Source organism: Bombina bombina, chromosome 1 (assembly GCF_027579735.1).
Source record: "Bombina bombina isolate aBomBom1 chromosome 1, aBomBom1.pri, whole genome shotgun sequence".
Taxonomy (NCBI): Eukaryota; Metazoa; Chordata; class Amphibia; order Anura; family Bombinatoridae; genus Bombina; species Bombina bombina.
Window position 1 is genome coordinate 1,587,528,428 of NC_069499.1, and position 25,523 is coordinate 1,587,553,950.

Sequence of the window (25,523 nt, forward strand, 5' to 3'; positions counted from 1 at the left end):
CACTATAATAAAGTTATTAACCCCTAAACTTAAGTCTAACCCTAACACGCCCGAACTTAAATATAATTTAAATAAATCTAAATAAAATTAATACAATTCACTAAATTATTCCTCTTTAAAACTAAATACTTACCTATAAAATAAACCCTAAGCTAGCTACAATATAACTAATAGTTACATTGTAGCTATCTTAGGGTTTATTTTTATTTTACAGGCAAGTTTGTATTTATTTTAACTAGGTACAATAGTTATTAAATAGTTATTAACTATTTAATAGCTACCTAGTTAAAATAAAGACAAATTTACCTGTAAAATAAAACCTAAACTTAGTTACAATTAAACCTAACACTACACTATAATTAAATAAATTACCAAAACTAAATAAAATGAATTACAATTTAAAAAAATTATCTAAAGTACGAAACCCCCCCCACTAAATTACAGAAAATAATCAAATAATTACAAGATTTTTAAACTAATTACACCCACTCTAATCCCCCTAACAAAATAAAGAAAGCAGAAATAGCGCAATCTCGCTATTTTGAGCGAGATCTCTGTAGAGAGAAGCCCAGGGCTGCAGTGACGTACAGGTCCTTAAGGTCATAAGGGGTTAATGACTAAGCCCCCTAACCTAACACCCCATAAATTAACCCCTTAATAACATAAAAAAATACTACATTACAATTAAAATATAAAAAATTACATAACATTGATCTAAAATTACAGAAAATAAAAAATGCTAACATTACAAAAAATAATAAACAACACTATCCAAAATAAAAAATTAAACCTAATTCCTATGAAAATAAAAAAGCCCCCCAAAATAAAAACACCCCGTAATCTAAGAATAAACTACCAATAGCCCTTTAAAAGGCTTTTTGTAGGGCATTGCCCTAATGAAATAAGCTCCTTTACATTAAAAATAAACAAAGTCTCCCCTAACAGTAAAACCCCCGACCCACCAAACTCCCCAAAATAAAAAACCTAACACTAATAAACCTAAACTACTCTAAAGGGGCATTTGTATGGGCATTGCCCTTAAAAGGGTGTTCAGCTCTTTTTCACACCCTTAAAAGGGCATTCAGCTCTTTTTGAAATTGCCCAATGAATCCTAATCTAAAAAATCAAAACCCCCCTAAAAATTAAAAAAAAACTAACACTAAAGCCCCAAATAGGTACTCAAGGTTTTAGAAGTACGGCAAAGAAGGTTTTCTTCCTGGCGGGTCCATCATCTTCATCCTCAGGGAAGGTGGCACAGAGCGGAGGTCTGGAGCGGTCTTCCCAGATGTGGCAATCCTCTGTGGTGGTCATCGGTCCTCGGCGGAAGTGATGGTCCTCAGCGGCATGGAGGCTCCTGTTCATCCGATGTCCGTTGTATACTGAATATTGAATGCAAGGTACCGCAATGAATTTGGGGTACCTTGCATTCTTATTGGCTGAATTTTCCAAAACAGCCAATAGGATTAGAGCTACTGACATCCTATTGGCTGTTCAAATCAGCCAATAAGATTTCAGTAGCTCTCATCCTATTTCAAAATCAGCCAATAGGATGAGAGGTATTGAAATATTGCATTCAATATTTAGTATATAATGGACATCGGATGAAGAGGAGTCTTCATGCCACCGAGGACCACCACCACGGACTGCCGACGTCGCCACAGATGACCACCGCCGAGGATCGCCACATCTGGGAAGACCATTCTGGACCTCCGTTTTGTGCCACTTTCGCTGTGGATGAAGATGATGGACCCGTCTGGTAGAAGACCTTTCCACGCTGAACGTCTGAAACCATGAGTACCTATTTGGGACTTTAGTGTTAGTTTTTTTTTGTTTTTTTTTTAAATTGTTTTGTTTTTTTAGATTAGGGTTCATTGGGCAATTTCAAAAAGAACTGAATGATCTTTTAAGGGAAATGCCCATACATGGGCCCCTTTTAGGGGCAATGGGTAGTTTAGGTTTATTTTTGTTAGTTTTTTTTTTATTTTGGGGGGTTTGGTGGGTGAGGGGTTTTACTGTTAGGGAGGACTTTGTTTATTTTTAATGTAAAAGAGCTGATTTCTTTAGGACAATGCCCTACAAAAAGCCCTTTTAAGTAGTTTAGTATTAGATTAGGGGGTGTTTTTATTTTGGGGGGGATTTTTTATTTTTATAGAGGTATTAGTTTAGGTTTAATTTTATTATTTTGGATAGCTTTGTTTATTTTATTATGTATTTTTACTTTTTTTTATTTTGTAGCTTGGGGGGGTTGCATTTTTAAACAAAAAGTTATAGTGTTCTGCGTCTCGTGACAATACCGCACAAGCTCACAGGAGGTAAACGATAGCCCAACACAATTGTTCCTAATATAAGATATAGATATACAAGATATACAATCTGCAAAGTATTCACTGCACTCTGGTGTTTTTTCATCTCCTGTAACTCTCTTTCGGTATGTGAATATATTCCCTGTCAATCTGCAAAGTATTCACTGCACTCTGGTGTTTTTCCTGTCCTTTAACTCTCTTTTGGTACGTGAATAGAGTCCCTGTCAATCTGCAAACTATTCACTGCGCTCTGGTGTTTTTCCTCTCCTGTAACGCTCTTTGTTACGTGAATAGAGTCCCTGTCAATCTGCCAACTATTCACTGCACTCTGGTGTTTTTTCCTCTCCTGTAACTCTCTTTCGGTATGTGAATATATTCCCTGTCAATCTGCAAAGTATTCACTGCACTCTGGTGTTTTTTCCTCTCCTGTAACTCTCTTTCGGTATGTGAATATATTCCCTGTCAATCTGCAAAGTATTCACTGCGCTCTGGTGTTTTTCCTCTCCTGTAACGCTCTTTTGTTACGTGAATATAGTCCCTGTCAATCTGCAGACTATTCACTGCGCTCTGGTGTTTTTCCTCTCCTGTAACTCTCTTATGGTGCGTGAATAGAGTCTCTGTCAATCTGTAAACTATTCACTGCACTCTGGTGTTTTTCCTCTCCTGTAACTCTCTTATGGTATGTGAATAGAGTCCCTGTCAATCTGCAAACTATTCACTGCACTCTGGTGTTTTTTTCCTCTCCTGTAACTCTCTTCTGGTACGTGAATAGAGTCCCTGTCAATCTGCAAACTATTCACTGCACTCTGGTGTTTTTCCTCTCCTGTAACTCTCTTATGGTATGTGAATAGAGTCCCTGCCAATCTGCAAACTATTCACTGCACTCTGGTGTTTTTTTCCTCTCCTGTAACTCTCTTCTGGTATGTGAATAGAGTCCCTGTCAATCTGCAAACTATTCACTGCACTCTGGTGTTTTTCCTCTCCTGTAACGCTCTTTTGGTACGTGAATAGAGTCCCTGTCAATCTGCAAACTATTCACTGCTCTCTGGTGTTTTTTTCCTCTCCTGTAATGCTCTTTTGGTACGTGAATGGAGTCCCTGTCAATCTGCAAAGTATTCACTGCACTCTGGTGTTTTTCCCTCTCCTGTAACTCTCTTTTGGTACGTGAATAGAGTCCCTGTCAATCTGTAAACTATTCACTGCACTCTGGTTTTTTTTCTCTCATGTAACTCTCTTCTGGTATGTGAATAGAGACTCTTTCAATCTGCAACTATTCACTGCACTCTGGTGTTTTTCCTCTCCTGTAACGCTCTTTTGCTACGTGTATATTTACATAGAGCAAATGATTTTAGTCCAATGTCTTACTTCTAATGTTTTGTTAATTGCCATGTGTTGTTCAATCCTTATCAATACTTGCTATTATTCTCATTTAAAGCGTTCTCTGTCTTATGCCATCGTTTTAACCTCCTCCCCTGATACTGAGGAAGAAGTTTCGGCACTTATACTGCGCTCTCACCTCAGTGCCTGTCCCCTTGACCCTATCCCCTCACAGCTACTCCCCTCCCTCTCTGCTACCCTTACCCCTATACTCACACACATTTTCAACCTCTCCCTCAGCACCGGTATATTTCCCTCATCTCTGAAACATGTACTGGTCACACCTATCCTCAAAAAACCTTCCCTTGATACTACCTCCCTATTCCAACTACCGCCCTATTTCCCTCCTCCCTCTTGCCTCAAAGCGTCTCAAAAAACTAGTATATGCACGCCTATCCCACTTCCTTACATTAAACTCCCTCCTAGACCCACTGCAATCTGGATTTCGTCCCCATCACTCCACAGAGACAGCAATTGTTAAGGATACCAATGACCTACTTACAGCAAAATCAAAAGTCCACTTCTCTCTGCTTATCCTCCCTGATCTGTCCACAGCCTTTGACACTGTTGACCACCCTCTTTTGCTCCAAACCCTCCAATCCTTCGGCATCTATGGCACAACCCTCTCGTGGCTCTCTTCCTACCTGTCAAACCGTACCTTTACTGTAGCCTTCTCTGGGGCCCCCTCTGCCCCATCACCACTTTCTGTTGGAGTACCGCAAGGCTCTGTCATCCGTCCCATTCTCTTCTCAATCTACACGTCATCACTAGGTTCCCTACTAAAGTCCCATGGTTTCCAATATCATTTGTATGCCGACGACACCCAAATCTACTTCTCTGCAACAAGCCTATCTCTTTCCTTGCTAACCCGTCTCGCTAACTGTTTTTCTCACATCTCTTCCTGGATGTCCTCTCACTACCTCAAGCTAAATCTCTCCAAAACTAAGCTTCTTATTTTCCCCCCTTTTTCCAAAATCTCCACCCCCAATCTCTCTATAACTGTCGACAACTCCATCATTACCCCTACCCCACATGCTTGATGTCTTGGGGTCAAATTTGACTTAGATCTTTCTTTCACTCCTCACATTCAGTCCTTGGCTAAAGCCTGCCGCTTCCACCTCAAAAACATCTCTAAAATTAGACACTTCCTTACACAAGACACAACTAAGATTGTAATCCACTCTCTTATCCTTTCCCACCTCGATTACTGCAACTCTGTCCTTTCTGGTCTCCCCACCTGCCGCCTAGCTCCTTTACAATCCATAATGAATGCCTCTGCCAGGCTCATCCTTCTTACATGCCACTCTTCATCTGCTGCACCTCTCTGTCAATCCCTTCACTGGCTTCCTCTTGCCTCTAGGATCAAACACAAAAGCTCTCAACTGCACTGCTCCCCCCTATATCTCAGACCTTGTGTCCAGATACTCTCCCTCCTGTCCCCTTCGCTCTACTTATGACCTCCTACTCTCCTCCTCTCTTCTTACCTCATCACACTCCCATTTACAGGACTTCTGCAGACTGGCTCCCATCTTGTGGAACTCTCTGCCTCGCTCCACAAGACTCTCCCCTAGTTTTAACAGCTTCAAGCACTCCCTAAAGACTCTACTGTTCAGGGATGCATACAACCTACACTCATCTTTCTTTATATCAGTTCCGCTGAACCCCCTTAGCATGTAAGCCTAAGAGTCCAGCTGCTTGTAGATCACCTTCTTAAGAGCTGACTACAACAGTGCAACTCTTGGCAGGGCCCTCTACCCGTTTGATCCCTATAATTGTTTTGTTCTACTCCACATTTGTTTATAGCGCTGCAGAATCTGTTGGCGCTCTACAAATAACCGATAATAATAATAATAATAATAGGAGTGCCGTCTTCACAGGAAGAATGACTTAAATGCGGCATAGAGATGTATTATGTAAACAAGTGGAACATTATTAAAGTTACATACAGTGTCTGGCAGTATGTCTGACCATACCCACATAGAGATTATGTAAAAAAAAATAATAATCAGTGGTTATCAATTGCAATCAATAAAATGCAAGAGTACGTGCTTAGGAAGCTTAATACAATTTAGCAAAAAGTGTATAGAGAGGTAACACTGTGTAAAAGTCGTGTACAGTGTCCTGAGGATAAATAAGTGGTTTGTGAAATAGAAAGTGACTAATCTTATAGTCAAAACATAATAGCTACTTGTGTATCAAAAAGTAACTTGTATCAAATACAAAGAAGGAAGAGGAAGCCTTATGGCTACTTTTGTATAGAGGAGTGGCAATGTAAAAACTGCAACACTGTCTGTTATAGATTGCTACATACGCTAACAAATATTCAGTGTTAAAGAGAGTAGTGAATCATACGTGCTGTAGTGACAAAAGAGGAGTAAATCATACGTGCTGTAGTGACAAAAGAGTAGTGAATCATACGTGCTGTAGTGACAAAAGAGTAGTGAATCATACGTGCTGTAGTGACAAAAGAGGAGTGAATCATACGTGCTGTAGTGACAAAAGAGTAGTGAATCATACGTGCTGTAGTGACAAAAGAGTAGTGAATCATACGTGCTGTAGTGACAAAAGAGTAGTGAATCATACGTGCTGTAGTGACAAAAGAGTAGTGAATCATACGTGCTGTAGTGACAAAAGAGTAGTGAATCATACGTGCTGTAGTGACAAAAGAGTAGTGAAATTACGTGCTGTAGTGACAAAAGAGTAGTGAAATTACGTGCTGTAGTGACAAAAGAGTAGTGAATCATACGTGCTGTAGTGACAAAAGAGTAGTGAATCATACGTGCTGTAGTGACAAAAGAGTAGTGAATCATACGTGCTGTAGTGACAAAAGAGTAGTGAAATTACGTGCTGTAGTGACAAAAGAGTAGTGAAATTACGTGCTGTAGTGACAAAAGAGTAGTGAATCATACGTGCTGTAGTGACAAAAGAGTAGTGAATCATACGTGCTGTAGTGACAAAAGAGTAGTAAATCATACGTGCTGTAGTGACAAAAGAGTAGTGAATCATACGTGCTGTAGTGACAAAAGAGGAGTGAATCATACGTGCTGTAGTGACAAAAGAGTAGTGAATCATACGTGCTGTAGTGACAAAAGAGGAGTGAATCATACGTGCTGTAGTGACAAAAGAGTAGTAAATCATACGTGCTGTAGTGACAAAAGAGGAGTGAATCATACGTGCTGTAGTGACAAAAGAGTAGTGAATCATACGTGCTGTAGTGACAAAAGAGGAGTGAATCATACGTGCTGTAGTGACAAAAGAGTAGTGAATCATACGTGCTGTAGTGACAAAAGAGTAGTGAATCATACGTGCTGTAGTGACAAAAGAGTAGTGAATCATACGTGCTGTAGTGACAAAAGAGGAGTGAATCATACGTGCTGTAGTGACAAAAGAGGAGTGAATCATACGTGCTGTAGTGACAAAAGAGTAGTGAATCATACGTGCTGTAGTGACAAAAGAGTAGTGAATCATACGTGCTGTAGTGACAAAAGAGTAGTGAATCATACGTGCTGTAGTGACAAAAGAGGAGTGAATCATACGTGCTGTAGTGACAAAAGAGGAGTAAATCATACGTGCTGTAGTGACAAAAGAGGAGTAAATCATACGTGCTGTAGTGACAAAAGAGGAGTGAATCATACGTGCTGTAGTGACAAAAGAGGAGTGAATCATACGTGCTGTAGTGACAAAAGAGTAGTGAATCATACGTGCTGTAGTGACAAAAGAGTAGTGAATCATACGTGCTGTAGTGACAAAAGAGTAGTGAATCATACGTGCTGTAGTGACAAAAGAGGAGTGAATCATACGTGCTGTAGTGACAAAAGAGGAGTGAATCATACGTGCTGTAGTGACAAAAGAGTAGTGAATCATACGTGCTGTAGTGACAAAAGAGTAGTGAATCATACGTGCTGTAGTGACAAAAGAGTAGTGAATCATACGTGCTGTAGTGACAAAAGAGTAGTAAATCATACATGCTGTAGTGACAAAAGAGTAGTGAATCATACGTGCTGTAGTGACAAAAGAGTAGTGAATCATACGTGCTGTAGTGACAAAAGAGTAGTAAATCATACGTGCTGTAGTGACAAAAGAGTAGTGAATCATACGTGCTGTAGTGACAAAAGAGTAGTGAATCATACGTGCTGTAGTGACAAGAGAGTAGTGAATCATACGTGCTGTAGTGACAAAAGAGTAGTGAATCATACGTGCTGTAGTGACAAAAGAGTAGTGAATCATACGTGCTGTAGTGACAAAAGAGTAGTGAATCATACGTGCTGTAGTGACAAAAGAGTAGTGAATCATACGTGCTGTAGTGACAAAAGAGGAGTAAATCATACGTGCTGTAGTGACAAAAGAGTAGTGAATCATACGTGCTGTAGTGACAAAAGAGGAGTAAATCATACGTGCTGTAGTGACAAAAGAGGAGTGAATCATACGTGCTGTAGTGACAAAAGAGGAGTGAATCATACGTGCTGTAGTGACAAAAGAGTAGTGAATCATACGTGCTGTAGTGACAAAAGAGTAGTGAATCATACGTGCTGTAGTGACAAAAGAGTAGTGAATCATACGTGCTGTAGTGACAAAAGAGGAGTAAATCATACGTGCTGTAGTGACAAAAGAGTAGTGAATCATACGTGCTGTAGTGACAAAAGAGTAGTGAATCATACGTGCTGTAGTGACAAAAGAGTAGTGAATCATACGTGCTGTAGTGACAAAAGAGTAGTGAATCATACGTGCTGTAGTGACAAAAGAGTAGTGAATCATACGTGCTGTAGTGACAAAAGAGTAGTGAATCATACGTGCTGTAGTGACAAAAGAGTAGTGAATCATACGTGCTGTAGTGACAAAAGAGGAGTAAATCATACGTGCTGTAGTGACAAAAGAGTAGTAAATCATACGTGCTGTAGTGACAAAAGAGTAGTGAATCATACGTGCTGTAGTGACAAAAGAGGAGTGAATCATACGTGCTGTAGTGACAAAAGAGGAGTGAATCATACGTGCTGTAGTGACAAAAGAGGAGTGAATCATACGTGCTGTAGTGACAAAAGAGTAGTGAATCATACGTGCTGTAGTGACAAAAGAGTAGTGAATCATACGTGCTGTAGTGACAAAAGAGGAGTGAATCATACGTGCTGTAGTGACAAAAGAGTAGTAAATCATACGTGCTGTAGTGACAAAAGAGTAGTGAATCATACGTGCTGTAGTGACAAAAGAGTAGTGAATCATACGTGCTGTAGTGACAAAAGAGGAGTGAATCATACGTGCTGTAGTGACAAAAGAGTAGTGAATCATACGTGCTGTAGTGACAAAAGAGTAGTGAATCATACGTGCTGTAGTGACAAAAGAGGAGTGAATCATACGTGCTGTAGTGACAAAAGAGTAGTGAATCATACGTGCTGTAGTGACAAAAGAGTAGTGAATCATACGTGCTGTAGTGACAAAAGAGTAGTGAATCATACGTGCTGTAGTGACAAAAGAGTAGTGAAATTACGTGCTGTAGTGACAAAAGAGGAGTGAATCATACGTGCTGTAGTGACAAAAGAGTAGTGAATCATACGTGCTGTAGTGACAAAAGAGGAGTGAATCATACGTGCTGTAGTGACAAAAGAGTAGTGAATCATACGTGCTGTAGTGACAAAAGAGTAGTGAATCATACGTGCTGTAGTGACAAAAGAGTAGTGAATCATACGTGCTGTAGTGACAAAAGAGTAGTAAATCATACGTGCTGTAGTGACAAAAGAGTAGTGAATCATACGTGCTGTAGTGACAAAAGAGTAGTGAATCATACGTGCTGTAGTGACAAAAGAGTAGTGAATCATACGTGCTGTAGTGACAAAAGAGTAGTGAATCATACGTGCTGTAGTGACAAAAGAGGAGTGAATCATACGTGCTGTAGTGACAAAAGAGTAGTGAATCATACGTGCTGTAGTGACAAAAGAGTAGTGAATCATACGTGCTGTAGTGACAAAAGAGTAGTGAATCATACGTGCTGTAGTGACAAAAGAGTAGTGAATCATACGTGCTGTAGTGACAAAAGAGTAGTGAATCATACGTGCTGTAGTGACAAAAGAGTAGTGAATCATACGTGCTGTAGTGACAAAAGAGTAGTGAATCATACGTGCTGTAGTGACAAAAGAGTAGTGAATCATACGTGCTGTAGTGACAAAAGAGTAGTGAATCATACGTGCTGTAGTGACAAAAGAGTAGTGAATCATACGTGCTGTAGTGACAAAAGAGTAGTGAAATCATACGTGCTGTAGTGACAAAAGAGTAGTGACTCATACGTGCTGTAGTGACAAAAGAGTAGTGAATCATACGTGCTGTAGTGACAAAAGAGTAGTGAATCATACGTGCTGTAGTGACAAAAGAGTAGTGAATCATACGTGCTGTAGTGACAAAAGAGTAGTGAATCATACGTGCTGTAGTGACAAAAGAGTAGTGAATCATACGTGCTGTAGTGACAAAAGAGTAGTGAATCATACGTGCTGTAGTGACAAAAGAGTAGTGAATCATACGTGCTGTAGTGACAAAAGAGTAGTGAATCATACGTGCTGTAGTGACAAAAGAGTAGTGAATCATACGTGCTGTAGTGACAAAAGAGTAGTGAAATTACGTGCTGTAGTGACAAAAGAGTAGTGAATCATACGTGCTGTAGTGACAAAAGAGTAGTGAATCATACGTGCTGTAGTGACAAAAGAGTAGTGAATCATACGTGCTGTAGTGACAAAAGAGTAGTGAATCATACGTGCTGTAGTGACAAAAGAGTAGTGACTCATACGTGCTGTAGTGACAAAAGAGTAGTGAATCATACGTGCTGTAGTGACAAAAGAGTAGTGAATCATACGTGCTGTAGTGACAAAAGAGTAGTGAATCATACGTGCTGTAGTGACAAAAGAGTAGTGAATCATACGTGCTGTAGTGACAAAAGAGTAGTGAATCATACGTGCTGTAGTGACAAAAGAGTAGTGAATCATACGTGCTGTAGTGACAAAAGAGTAGTGAATCATACGTGCTGTAGTGACAAAAGAGTAGTGAATCATACGTGCTGTAGTGACAAAAGAGTAGTGAATCATACGTGCTGTAGTGACAAAAGAGTAGTGAATCATACGTGCTGTAGTGACAAAAGAGTAGTGAATCATACGTGCTGTAGTGACAAAAGAGTAGTGAATCATACGTGCTGTAGTGACAAAAGAGTAGTGAATCATACGTGCTGTAGTGACAAAAGAGTAGTGAATCATACGTGCTGTAGTGACAAAAGAGTAGTAAATCATACGTGCTGTAGTGACAAAAGAGTAGTGAATCATACGTGCTGTAGTGACAAAAGAGTAGTGAATCATACGTGCTGTAGTGACAAAAGAGTAGTGAATCATACGTGCTGTAGTGACAAAAGAGGAGTAAATCATACGTGCTGTAGTGACAAAAGAGTAGTAAATCATACGTGCTGTAGTGACAAAAGAGTAGTGAATCATACGTGCTGTAGTGACAAAAGAGTAGTAAATCATACGTGCTGTAGTGACAAAAGAGTAGTAAATCATACGTGCTGTAGTGACAAAAGAGTAGTGAATCATACGTGCTGTAGTGACAAAAGAGTAGTAAATCATACGTGCTGTAGTGACAAAAGAGTAGTGAATCATACGTGCTGTAGTGACAAAAGAGTAGTGAATCATACGTGCTGTAGTGACAAAAGAGTAGTGAATCATACGTGCTGTAGTGACAAAAGAGTAGTGAATCATACGTGCTGTAGTGACAAAAGAGTAGTGAATCATACGTGCTGTAGTGACAAAAGAGTAGTGAATCATACGTGCTGTAGTGACAAAAGAGTAGTGAATCATACGTGCTGTAGTGACAAAAGAGTAGTGAATCATACGTGCTGTAGTGACAAAAGAGTAGTGAATCATACGTGCTGTAGTGACAAAAGAGTAGTGAATCATACGTGCTGTAGTGACAAAAGAGTAGTGAATCATACGTGCTGTAGTGACAAAAGAGTAGTGAATCATACGTGCTGTAGTGACAAAAGAGTAGTGAATCATACGTGGTGTAGTGACAAAAGAGGAGTGAATCATACGTGCTGTAGTGACAAAAGAGTAGTGAATCATACGTGCTGTAGTGACAAAAGAGTAGTGAATCATACGTGCTGTAGTGACAAAAGAGGAGTGAATCATACGTGCTGTAGTGACAAAAGAGTAGTGAATCATACGTGCTGTAGTGACAAAAGAGTAGTGAATCATACGTGCTGTAGTGACAAAAGAGTAGTGAATCATACGTGCTGTAGTGACAAAAGAGTAGTGAATCATACGTGCTGTAGTGACAAAAGAGTAGTGAATCATACGTGCTGTAGTGACAAAAGAGTAGTGAATCATACGTGCTGTAGTGACAAAAAAGTATAGAATCATACGTGCTGTAGTGACAAAAGAGTAGTGAATCATACGTGCTGTAGTGACAAAAGAGGAGTGAATCATACGTGCTGTAGTGACAAAAGAGTAGTGAATCATACGTGCTGTAGTGACAAAAGAGTAGTGAATCATACGTGCTGTAGTGACAAAAGAGTAGTGAATCATACGTGCTGTAGTGACAAAAGAGTAGTGAATCATACGTGCTGTAGTGACAAAAGAGTAGTGAATCATACGTGCTGTAGTGACAAAAGAGTAGTGAATCATACGTGCTGTAGTGACAAAAGAGTAGTGAATCATACGTGCTGTAGTGACAAAAGAGTAGTGAATCATACGTGCTGTAGTGACAAAAGAGGAGTGAATCATACGTGCTGTAGTGACAAAAGAGTAGTGAATCATACGTGCTGTAGTGACAAAAGAGTAGTGAATCATACGTGCTGTAGTGACAAAAGAGTAGTGAATCATACGTGCTGTAGTGACAAAAGAGTAGTGAATCATACGTGCTGTAGTGACAAAAGAGGAGTGAATCATACGTGCTGTAGTGACAAAAGAGTAGTGAATCATACGTGCTGTAGTGACAAAAGAGTAGTGAATCATACGTGCTGTAGTGACAAAAGAGTAGTGAATCATACGTGCTGTAGTGACAAAAGAGGAGTGAATCATACGTGCTGTAGTGACAAAAGAGTAGTGAATCATACGTGCTGTAGTGACAAAAGAGGAGTGAATCATACGTGCTGTAGTGACAAAAGAGGAGTGAATCATACGTGCTGTAGTGACAAAAGAGTAGTGAATCATACGTGCTGTAGTGACAAAAGAGTAGTGAATCATACGTGCTGTAGTGACAAAAGAGTAGTAAATCATACGTGCTGTAGTGACAAAAGAGTAGTGAATCATACGTGCTGTAGTGACAAAAGAGTAGTGAATCATACGTGCTGTAGTGACAAAAGAGTAGTGAATCATACGTGCTGTAGTGACAAAAGAGTAGTGAATCATACGTGCTGTAGTGACAAAAGAGGAGTGAATCATACGTGCTGTAGTGACAAAAGAGTAGTGAATCATACGTGCTGTAGTGACAAAAGAGTAGTGAATCATACGTGCTGTAGTGACAAAAGAGTAGTGAATCATACGTGCTGTAGTGACAAAAGAGTAGTGAATCATACGTGCTGTAGTGACAAAAGAGTAGTGAATCATACGTGCTGTAGTGACAAAAGAGTAGTGAATCATACGTGCTGTAGTGACAAAAGAGTAGTGAATCATACGTGCTGTAGTGACAAAAGAGTAGTGAATCATACGTGCTGTAGTGACAAAAGAGGAGTGAATCATACGTGCTGTAGTGACAAAAGAGGAGTGAATCATACGTGCTGTAGTGACAAAAGAGTAGTGAATCATACGTGCTGTAGTGACAAAAGAGTAGTGAATCATACGTGCTGTAGTGACAAAAGAGGAGTGAATATACGTGCTGTAGTGACAAAAGAGTAGTGAATCATACGTGCTGTAGTGACAAAAGAGTAGTGAATCATACGTGCTGTAGTGACAAAAGAGGAGTGAATCATACGTGCTGTAGTGACAAAAGAGTAGTGAATCATACGTGCTGTAGTGACAAAAGAGGAGTGAATCATACGTGCTGTAGTGACAAAAGAGGAGTAAATCATACGTGCTGTAGTGACAAAAGAGGAGTGAATCATACGTGCTGTAGTGACAAAAGAGGAGTGAATCATACGTGCTGTAGTGACAAAAGAGTAGTAAATCATACGTGCTGTAGTGACAAAAGAGTAGTGAATCATACGTGCTGTAGTGACAAAAGAGTAGTAAATCATACGTGCTGTAGTGACAAAAGAGTAGTGAATCATACGTGCTGTAGTGACAAAAGAGGAGTAAATCATACGTGCTGTAGTGACAAAAGAGTAGTGAATCATACGTGCTGTAGTGACAAAAGAGGAGTGAATCATACGTGCTGTAGTGACAAAAGAGTAGTGAATCATACGTGCTGTAGTGACAAAAGAGTAGTGAATCATACGTGCTGTAGTGACAAAAGAGGAGTGAATCATACGTGCTGTAGTGACAAAAGAGGAGTGAATCATACGTGCTGTAGTGACAAAAGAGTAGTGAATCATACGTGCTGTAGTGACAAAAGAGGAGTGAATCATACGTGCTGTAGTGACAAAAGAGTAGTGAATCATACGTGCTGTAGTGACAAAAGAGTAGTGAATCATACGTGCTGTAGTGACAAAAGAGTAGTGAATCATACGTGCTGTAGTGACAAAAGAGTAGTGAATCATACGTGCTGTAGTGACAAAAGAGTAGTGAATCATACGTGCTGTAGTGACAAAAGAGTAGTGAATCATACGTGCTGTAGTGACAAAAGAGTAGTGAATCATACGTGCTGTAGTGACAAAAGAGTAGTGAATCATACGTGCTGTAGTGACAAAAGAGTAGTGAATCATACGTGCTGTAGTGACAAAAGAGTAGTGAATCATACGTGCTGTAGTGACAAAAGAGTAGTGAATCATACGTGCTGTAGTGACAAAAGAGTAGTAAATCATACGTGCTGTAGTGACAAAAGAGGAGTGAATCATACGTGCTGTAGTGACAAAAGAGTAGTGAATCATACGTGCTGTAGTGACAAAAGAGGAGTGAATCATACGTGCTGTAGTGACAAAAGAGTAGTGAATCATACGTGCTGTAGTGACAAAAGAGTAGTGAATCATACGTGCTGTAGTGACAAAAGAGTAGTGAAATTACGTGCTGTAGTGACAAAAGAGTAGTGAATCATACGTGCTGTAGTGACAAAAGAGTAGTGAATCATACGTGCTGTAGTGACAAAAGAGTAGTAAATCATACGTGCTGTAGTGACAAAAGAGTAGTGAATCATACGTGCTGTAGTGACAAAAGAGTAGTGAATCATACGTGCTGTAGTGACAAAAGAGTAGTGAATCATACGTGCTGTAGTGACAAAAGAGGAGTGAATCATACGTGCTGTAGTGACAAAAGAGTAGTGAATCATACGTGCTGTAGTGACAAAAGAGTAGTGAATCATACGTGCTGTAGTGACAAAAGAGTAGTGAATCATACGTGCTGTAGTGACAAAAGAGTAGTAAATCATACGTGCTGTAGTGACAAAAGAGTAGTAAATCATACGTGCTGTAGTGACAAAAGAGTAGTGAATCATACGTGCTGTAGTGACAAAAGAGTAGTGAATCATACGTGCTGTAGTGACAAAAGAGGAGTGAATCATACGTGCTGTAGTGACAAAAGAGTAGTGAATCATACGTGCTGTAGTGACAAAAGAGTAGTGAATCATACGTGCTGTAGTGACAAAAGAGTAGTGAATCATACGTGCTGTAGTGACAAAAGAGTAGTGAATCATACGTGCTGTAGTGACAAAAGAGTAGTGAATCATACGTGCTGTAGTGACAAAAGAGTAGTGAATCATACGTGCTGTAGTGACAAAAGAGTAGTGAATCATACGTGCTGTAGTGACAAAAGAGTAGTGAATCATACGTGCTGTAGTGACAAAAGAGTAGTGAATCATACGTGCTGTAGTGACAAAAGAGTAGTGAATCATACGTGCTGTAGTGACAAAAGAGTAGTGAATCATACGTGCTGTAGTGACAAAAGAGTAGTGAATCATACGTGCTGTAGTGACAAAAGAGTAGTGAATCATACGTGCTGTAGTGACAAAAGAGTAGTGAATCATACGTGCTGTAGTGACAAAAGAGTAGTGAATCATACGTGCTGTAGTGACAAAAGAGTAGTGAATCATACGTGCTGTAGTGACAAAAGAGTAGTGAATCATACGTGCTGTAGTGACAAAAGAGTAGTGAATCATACGTGCTGTAGTGACAAAAGAGTAGTGAATCATACGTGCTGTAGTGACAAAAGAGTAGTGAATCATACGTGCTGTAGTGACAAAAGAGTAGTGAATCATACGTGCTGTAGTGACAAAAGAGTAGTGAATCATACGTGCTGTAGTGACAAAAGAGTAGTGAATCATACGTGCTGTAGTGACAAAAGAGTAGTGAATCATACGTGCTGTAGTGACAAAAGAGTAGTGAATCATACGTGCTGTAGTGACAAAAGAGTAGTGAATCATACGTGCTGTAGTGACAAAAGAGTAGTGAATCATACGTGCTGTAGTGACAAAAGAGTAGTGAATCATACGTGCTGTAGTGACAAAAGAGTAGTAAATCATACGTGCTGTAGTGACAAAAGAGTAGTGAATCATACGTGCTGTAGTGACAAAAGAGTAGTGAATCATACGTGCTGTAGTGACAAAAGAGGAGTAAATCATACGTGCTGTAGTGACAAAAGAGTAGTAAATCATACGTGCTGTAGTGACAAAAGAGTAGTGAATCATACGTGCTGTAGTGACAAAAGAGTAGTAAATCATACGTGCTGTAGTGACAAAAGAGTAGTGAATCATACGTGCTGTAGTGACAAAAGAGTAGTAAATCATACGTGCTGTAGTGACAAAAGAGTAGTAAATCATACGTGCTGTAGTGACAAAAGAGTAGTGAATCATACGTGCTGTAGTGACAAAAGAGTAGTGAATCATACGTGCTGTAGTGACAAAAGAGTAGTGAATCATACGTGCTGTAGTGACAAAAGAGTAGTAAATCATACGTGCTGTAGTGACAAAAGAGTAGTAAATCATACGTGCTGTAGTGACAAAAGAGTAGTGAATCATACGTGCTGTAGTGACAAAAGAGTAGTGAATCATACGTGCTGTAGTGACAAAAGAGTAGTGAATCATACGTGCTGTAGTGACAAAAGAGTAGTGAATCATACGTGCTGTAGTGACAAAAGAGTAGTGAATCATACGTGCTGTAGTGACAAAAGAGTAGTGAATCATACGTGCTGTAGTGACAAAAGAGTAGTGAATCATACGTGCTGTAGTGACAAAAGAGGAGTGAATCATACGTGCTGTAGTGACAAAAGAGTAGTGAATCATACGTGCTGTAGTGACAAAAGAGTAGTGAATCATACGTGCTGTAGTGACAAAAGAGTAGTGAATCATACGTGCTGTAGTGACAAAAGAGTAGTGAATCATACGTGCTGTAGTGACAAAAGAGGAGTGAATCATACGTGCTGTAGTGACAAAAGAGTAGTGAATCATACGTGCTGTAGTGACAAAAGAGTAGTGAATCATACGTGCTGTAGTGACAAAAGAGTAGTGAATCATACGTGCTGTAGTGACAAAAGAGTAGTGAATCATACGTGCTGTAGTGACAAAAGAGTAGTGAATCATACGTGCTGTAGTGACAAAAGAGTAGTGAATCATACGTGCTGTAGTGACAAAAGAGTAGTAAATCATACGTGCTGTAGTGACAAAAGAGTAGTGAATCATACGTGCTGTAGTGACAAAAGAGTAGTGAATCATACGTGCTGTAGTGACAAAAGAGTAGTGAATCATACGTGCTGTAGTGACAAAAGAGGAGTGAATCATACGTGCTGTAGTGACAAAAGAGTAGTGAAATCATACGTGCTGTAGTGACAAAAGAGTAGTGAATCATACGTGCTGTAGTGACAAAAGAGTAGTAAATCATACGTGCTGTAGTGACAAAAGAGTAGTAAATCATACGTGCTGTAGTGACAAAAGAGTAGTGAAATTACGTGCTGTAGTGACAAAAGAGTAGTGAATCATACGTGCTGTAGTGACAAAAGAGTAGTGAATCATACGTGCTGTAGTGACAAAAGAGTAGTGAATCATACGTGCTGTAGTGACAAAAGAGTAGTGAATCATACGTGCTGTAGTGACAAAAGAGTAGTGAATCATACGTGCTGTAGTGACAAAAGAGTAGTGAATCATACGTGCTGTAGTGACAAAAGAGTAGTGAATCATACGTGCTGTAGTGACAAAAGAGTAGTGAATCATACGTGCTGTAGTGACAAAAGAGGAGTGAATCATACGTGCTGTAGTGACAAAAGAGTAGTGAATCATACGTGCTGTAGTGACAAAAGAGTAGTGAATCATACGTGCTGTAGTGACAAAAGAGGAGTGAATCATACGTGCTGTAGTGACAAAAGAGTAGTGAATCATACGTGGTGTAGTGACAAAAGAGTAGTGAATCATACGTGCTGTAGTGACAAAAGAGTAGTGAATCATACGTGCTGTAGTGACAAAAGAGTAGTGAATCATACGTGCTGTAGTGACAAAAGACTAGTGAATCATACGTGCTGTAGTGACAAAAGAGTAGTGAATCATACGTGCTGTAGTGACAAAAGAGTAGTGAATCATACGTGCTGTAGTGACAAAAGAGTAGTGAATCATACGTGCTGTAGTGACAAAAGAGTAGTAAATCATACGTGCTGTAGTGACAAAAGAGTAGTGAATCATACGTGCTGTAGTGACAAAAGAGTAGTGAATCATACGTGCTGTAGTGACAAAAGAGTAGTAAATCATACGTGCTGTAGTGACAAAAGAGTAGTGAATCATACGTGCTGTAGTGACAAAAGAGTAGTGAATCATACGTGCTGTAGTGACAAAAGAGTAGTAAATCATACGTGCTGTAGTGACAAAAGAGTAGTGAATCATACGTGCTGTAGTGACAAAAGAGGAGTGAAATTACGTGCTGTAGTGACAAAAGAGTAGTGAATCATACGTGCTGTAGTGACAAAAGAGGAGTGAATCATACGTGCTGTAGTGACAAAAGAGTAGTGAATCATACGTGCTGTAGTGACAAAAGAGTAGTGAATCATACGTGCTGTAGTGACAAAAGAGGAGTGAATCATACGTGCTGTAGTGACAAAAGAGTAGTAAATCATACGTGCTGTAGTGACAAAAGAGGAGTGAAATTACGTGGTGTAGTGACAAAAGAGTAGTGAATCATACGTGGTGTAGTGACAAAAGAGTAGTGAATCATACGTGCTGTAGTGACAAAAGAGGAGTGAAATTACGTGCTGTAGTGACAAAAGAGTAGTGAATCATACGTGCTGTAGTGACAAAAGAGTAGTGAATCATACGTGCTGTAGTGACAAAAGAGTAGTGAATCATACGTGCTGTAGTGACAAAAGAGGAGTGAATCATACGTGCTGTAGTGACAAAAGAGTAGTGAATCATACGTGCTGTAGTGACAAAAGAGGAGTGAATCATACGTGCTGTAGTGACAAAAGAGGAGTGAATCATACGTGCTGTAGTGACAAAAGAGTAGTGAATCATACGTGCTGTAGTGACAAAAGAGTAGTGAATCATACGTGCTGTAGTGACAAAAGAGTAGTAAATCATACGTGCTGTAGTGACAAAAGAGTAGTGAATCATACGTGCTGTAGTGACAAAAGAGTAGTGAATCATACGTGCTGTAGTGACAAAAGAGTAGTGAATCATACGTGCTGTAGTGACAAAAGAGTAGTGAATCATACGTGCTGTAGTGACAAAAGAGTAGTGAATCATACGTGCTGTAGTGACAAAAGAGTAGTGAATCATACGTGCTGTAGTGACAAAAGAGTAGTGAATCATACGTGCTGTAGTGACAAAAGAGTAGTGAATCATACGTGCTGTAGTGACAAAAGAGTAGTGAATCATACGTGCTGTAGTGACAAAAGAGTAGTAAATCATACGTGCTGTAGTGACAAAAGAGTAGTGAATCATACGTGCTGTAGTGACAAAAGAGTAGTAAATCATACGTGCTGTAGTGACAAAAGAGTAGTGAATCATACGTGCTGTAGTGACAAAAGAGGAGTGAATCATACGTGCTGTAGTGACAAAAGAGGAGTGAAATTACGTGGTGTAGTGACAAAAGAGTAGTAAATCATACGTGCTGTAGTGACAAAAGAGTAGTAAATCATACGTGCTGTAGTGACAAAAGAGGAGTGAAATTACGTGGTGTAGTGACAAAAGAGTAGTGAATCATACGTGCTGTAGTGACAAAAGAGTAGTGAATCATACGTGCTGTAGTGACAAAAGAGGAGTGAAATTACGTGGTGTAGTGACAAAAGAGTAGTGAATCATACGTGCTGTAGTGACAAAAGAGGAGTGAATCATACGTGCTGTAGTGACAAAAGAGTAGTAAATCATACGTGCTGTAGTGACAAAAGAGGAGTGAATCATACGTGCTGTAGTGACAAAAGAGGAGTGAATCATACGTGCTGTAGTGACAAAAGAGTAGTGAATCATACGTGCTGTAGTGACAAAAGAGTAGTAAATCATACGTGCTGTAGTGACAAAAGAGTAGTGAATCATACGTGCTGTAGTGACAAAAGAGTGGTGAATCATACGTGCTGTAGTGACAAAAGAGTAGTAAATCATACGTGCTGTAGTGACAAAAGAGTAGTGAATCATACGTGCTGTAGTGACAAAAGAGTAGTGAATCATACGTGCTGTAGTGACAAAAGAGGAGTGAATCATACGTGCTGTAGTGACAAAAGAGTAGTGAATCATACGTGCTGTAGTGACAAAAGAGGAGTGAATCATACGTGCTGTAGTGACAAAAGAGGAGTGAATCATACGTGCTGTAGTGACAAAAGAGTAGTGAATCATACGTGCTGTAGTGACAAAAGAGTAGTGAATCATACGTGCTGTAGTGACAAAAGAGTAGTGAATCATACGTGCTGTAGTGACAAAAGAGGAGTGAATCATACGTGCTGTAGTGACAAAAGAGGAGTGAATCATACGTGCTGTAGTGACAAAAGAGTAGTAAATCATACGTGCTGTAGTGACAAAAGAGTAGTAAATCATACGTGCTGTAGTGACAAAAGAGGAGTGAATCATACGTGCTGTAGTGACAAAAGAGTAGTGAATCATACGTGCTGTAGTAACAAAAGAGGAGTAATCATACGTGCTGTAGTGACAAAAGAGGAGTGAATCATACGTGCTGTAGTGACAAAAGAGTAGTGAATCATACGTGCTGTAGTGACAAAAGAGTAGTGAATCATACGTGCTGTAGTGACAAAAGAGTAGTAAATCATACGTGCTGTAGTGACAAAAGAGTAGTAAATCATACGTGCTGTAGTGACAAAAGAGTAGTGAAATTACGTGCTGTAGTGACAAAAGAGTAGTGAATCATACGTGCTGTAGTGACAAAAGAGTAGTGAATCATACGTGCTGTAGTGACAAAAGAGGAGTGAATCATACGTGCTGTAGTGACAAAAGAGTAGTAAATCATACGTGCTGTAGTGACAAAAGAGTAGTGAATCATACGTGCTGTAGTGACAAAAGAGGAGTGAATCATACGTGCTGTAGTGACAAAAGAGTAGTAAATCATACGTGCTGTAGTGACAAAAGAGTAGTGAATCATACGTGCTGTAGTGACAAAAGAGTAGTGAATCATACGTGCTGTAGTGACAAAAGAGTAGTGAATCATACGTGCTGTAGTGACAAAAGAGTAGTGAATCATACGTGCTGTAGTGACAAAAGAGTAGTGAATCATACGTGCTGTAGTGACAAAAGAGGAGTGAATCATACGTGCTGTAGTGACAAAAGAGGAGTGAATCATACGTGCTGTAGTGACAAAAGAGTAGTAAATCATACGTGCTGTAGTGACAAAAGAGTAGTGAATCATACGTGCTGTAGTGACAAAAGAGGAGTGAATCATACGTGCTGTAGTGACAAAAGAGTGGTGAATCATACGTGCTGTAGTGACAAAAGAGGAGTGAATCATACGTGCTGTAGTGACAAAAGAGTGGTGAATCATACGTGCTGTAGTGACAAAAGAGTAGTGAATCATACGTGCTGTAGTGACAAAAGAGTAGTGAATCATACGTGCTGTAGTGACAAAAGAGTAGTAAATCATACGTGCTGTAGTGACAAAAGAGTAGTGAATCATACGTGCTGTAGTGACAAAAGAGGAGTGAATCATACGTGCTGTAGTGACAAAAGAGTAGTGAATCATACGTGCTGTAGTGACAAAAGAGTAGTGAATCATACGTGCTGTAGTGACAAAAGAGGAGTGAATCATACGTGCTGTAGTGACAAAAGAGTAGTGAATCATACGTGCTGTAGTGACAAAAGAGTAGTGAATCATACGTGCTGTAGTGACAAAAGAGTAGTGAATCATACGTGGTGTAGTGACAAAAGAGTAGTGAATCATACGTGCTGTAGTGACAAAAGAGTAGTGAATCATACGTGCTGTAGTGACAAAAGAGTAGTGAATCATACGTGCTGTAGTGACAAAAGAGTAGTGAATCATACGTGCTGTAGTGACAAAAGAGTAGTGAATCATACGTGCTGTAGTGACAAAAGAGGAGTGAATCATACGTGCTGTAGTGACAAAAGAGTAGTGAATCATACGTGCTGTAGTGACAAAAGAGTAGTGAATCATACGTGCTGTAGTGACAAAAGAGTAGTGAATCATACGTGCTGTAGTGACAAAAGAGTAGTGAATCATACGTGCTGTAGTGACAAAAGAGTAGTGAATCATACGTGCTGTAGTGACAAAAGAGTAGTGAATCATACGTGCTGTAGTGACAAAAGAGTAGTGAATCATACGTGCTGTAGTGACAAAAGAGTAGTGAATCATACGTGCTGTAGTGACAAAAGAGGAGTAAATCATACGTGCTGTAGTGACAAAAGAGTAGTAAATCATACGTGCTGTAGTGACAAAAGAGTAGTGAATCATACGTGCTGTAGTGACAAAAGAGTAGTAAATCATACGTGCTGTAGTGACAAAAGAGTAGTAAATCATACGTGCTGTAGTGACAAAAGAGTAGTAAATCATACGTGCTGTAGTGACAAAAGAGTAGTGAATCATACGTGCTGTAGTGACAAAAGAGTAGTGAATCATACGTGCTGTAGTGACAAAAGAGTAGTGAATCATACGTGCTGTAGTGACAAAAGAGTAGTAAATCATACGTGCTGTAGTGACAAAAGAGTAGTAAATCATACGTGCTGTAGTGACAAAAGAGTAGTAAATCATACGTGCTGTAGTGACAAAAGAGTAGTGAATCATACGTGCTGTAGTGACAAAAGAGTAGTGAATCATACGTGCTGTAGTGACAAAAGAGTAGTGAATCATACGTGCTGTAGTGACAAAAGAGTAGTGAATCATACGTGCTGTAGTGACAAAAGAGTAGTGAAATCATACGTGCTGTAGTGACAAAAGAGTAGTGAATCATACGTGCTGTAGTGACAAAAGAGTAGTGAATCATACGTGCTGTAGTGACAAAAGAGGAGTGACTCATACGTGCTGTAGTGACAAAAGAGTAGTGAATCATACGTGCTGTAGTGACAAAAGAGTAGTGAATCATACGTGCTGTAGTGACAAAAGAGTAGTGAATCATACGTGCTGTAGTGACAAAAGAGTAGTGAATCATACGTGCTGTAGTGACAAAAGAGGAGTGAATCATACGTGCTGTAGTGACAAAAGAGTAGTGAATCATACGTGCTGTAGTGACAAAAGAGTAGTGAATCATACGTGCTGTAGTGACAAAAGAGTAGTGAATCATACGTGCTGTAGTGACAAAAGAGTAGTGAATCATACGTGCTGTAGTGACAAAAGAGTAGTGAATCATACGTGCTGTAGTGACAAAAGAGTAGTGAATCATACGTGCTGTAGTGACAAAAGAGTAGTAAATCATACGTGCTGTAGTGACAAAAGAGGAGTGAATCATACGTGCTGTAGTGACAAAAGAGTAGTGAATCATACGTGCTGTAGTGACAAAAGAGTAGTGAATCATACGTGCTGTAGTGACAAAAGAGGAGTAAATCATACGTGCTGTAGTGACAAAAGAGTAGTAAATCATACGTGCTGTAGTGACAAAAGAGTAGTGAATCATACGTGCTGTAGTGACAAAAGAGTAGTAAATCATACGTGCTGTAGTGACAAAAGAGTAGTAAATCATACGTGCTGTAGTGACAAAAGAGTAGTAAATCATACGTGCTGTAGTGACAAAAGAGTAGTAAATCATACGTGCTGTAGTGACAAAAGAGTAGTGAATCATACGTGCTGTAGTGACAAAAGAGTAGTGAATCATACGTGCTGTAGTGACAAAAGAGTAGTAAATCATACGTGCTGTAGTGACAAAAGAGTAGTAAATCATACGTGCTGTAGTGACAAAAGAGTAGTAAATCATACGTGCTGTAGTGACAAAAGAGTAGTGAATCATACGTGCTGTAGTGACAAAAGAGTAGTGAATCATACGTGCTGTAGTGACAAAAGAGTAGTGAATCATACGTGCTGTAGTGACAAAAGAGGAGTGAATCATACGTGCTGTAGTGACAAAAGAGTAGTGAATCATACGTGCTGTAGTGACAAAAGAGTAGTGAATCATACGTGCTGTAGTGACAAAAGAGGAGTGAATCATACATGCTGTAGTGACAAAAGAGTAGTGAATCATACGTGGTGTAGTGACAAAAGAGGAGTGAATCATACATGCTGTAGTGACAAAAGAGTAGTGAATCATACGTGGTGTAGTGACAAAAGAGTAGTGAATCATACGTGCTGTAGTGACAAAAGACTAGTGAATCATACGTGCTGTAGTGACAAAAGAGTAGTGAATCATACGTGCTGTAGTGACAAAAGAGTAGTGAATCATACGTGCTGTAGTGACAAAAGAGTAGTGAATCATACGTGCTGTAGTGACAAAAGAGTAGTAAATCATACGTGCTGTAGTGACAAAAGAGTAGTGAATCATACGTGCTGTAGTGACAAAAGAGTAGTGAATCATACGTGCTGTAGTGACAAAAGAGTAGTAAATCATACGTGCTGTAGTGACAAAAGAGTAGTGAATCATACGTGCTGTAGTGACAAAAGAGTAGTGAATCATACGTGCTGTAGTGACAAAAGAGTAGTAAATCATACATGCTGTAGTGACAAAAGAGTAGTAAATCATACGTGCTGTAGTGACAAAAGAGTAGTGAATCATACGTGCTGTAGTGACAAAAGAGGAGTGAAATTACGTGCTGTAGTGACAAAAGAGTAGTGAATCATACGTGCTGTAGTGACAAAAGAGGAGTGAATCATACGTGCTGTAGTGACAAAAGAGTAGTGAATCATACGTGCTGTAGTGACAAAAGAGTAGTGAATCATACGTGCTGTAGTGACAAAAGAGGAGTGAATCATACGTGCTGTAGTGACAAAAGAGTAGTAAATCATACGTGCTGTAGTGACAAAAGAGGAGTGAAATTACGTGGTGTAGTGACAAAAGAGTAGTGAATCATACGTGGTGTAGTGACAAAAGAGTAGTGAATCATACGTGCTGTAGTGACAAAAGAGGAGTGAAATTACGTGGTGTAGTGACAAAAGAGTAGTGAATCATACGTGCTGTAGTGACAAAAGAGTAGTGAATCATACGTGCTGTAGTGACAAAAGAGTAGTGAATCATACGTGCTGTAGTGACAAAAGAGTAGTGAATCATACGTGCTGTAGTGACAAAAGAGTAGTGAATCATACGTGCTGTAGTGACAAAAGAGGAGTGAATCATACGTGCTGTAGTGACAAAAGAGGAGTGAAATTACGTGGTGTAGTGACAAAAGAGTAGTAAATCATACGTGCTGTAGTGACAAAAGAGTAGTAAATCATACGTGCTG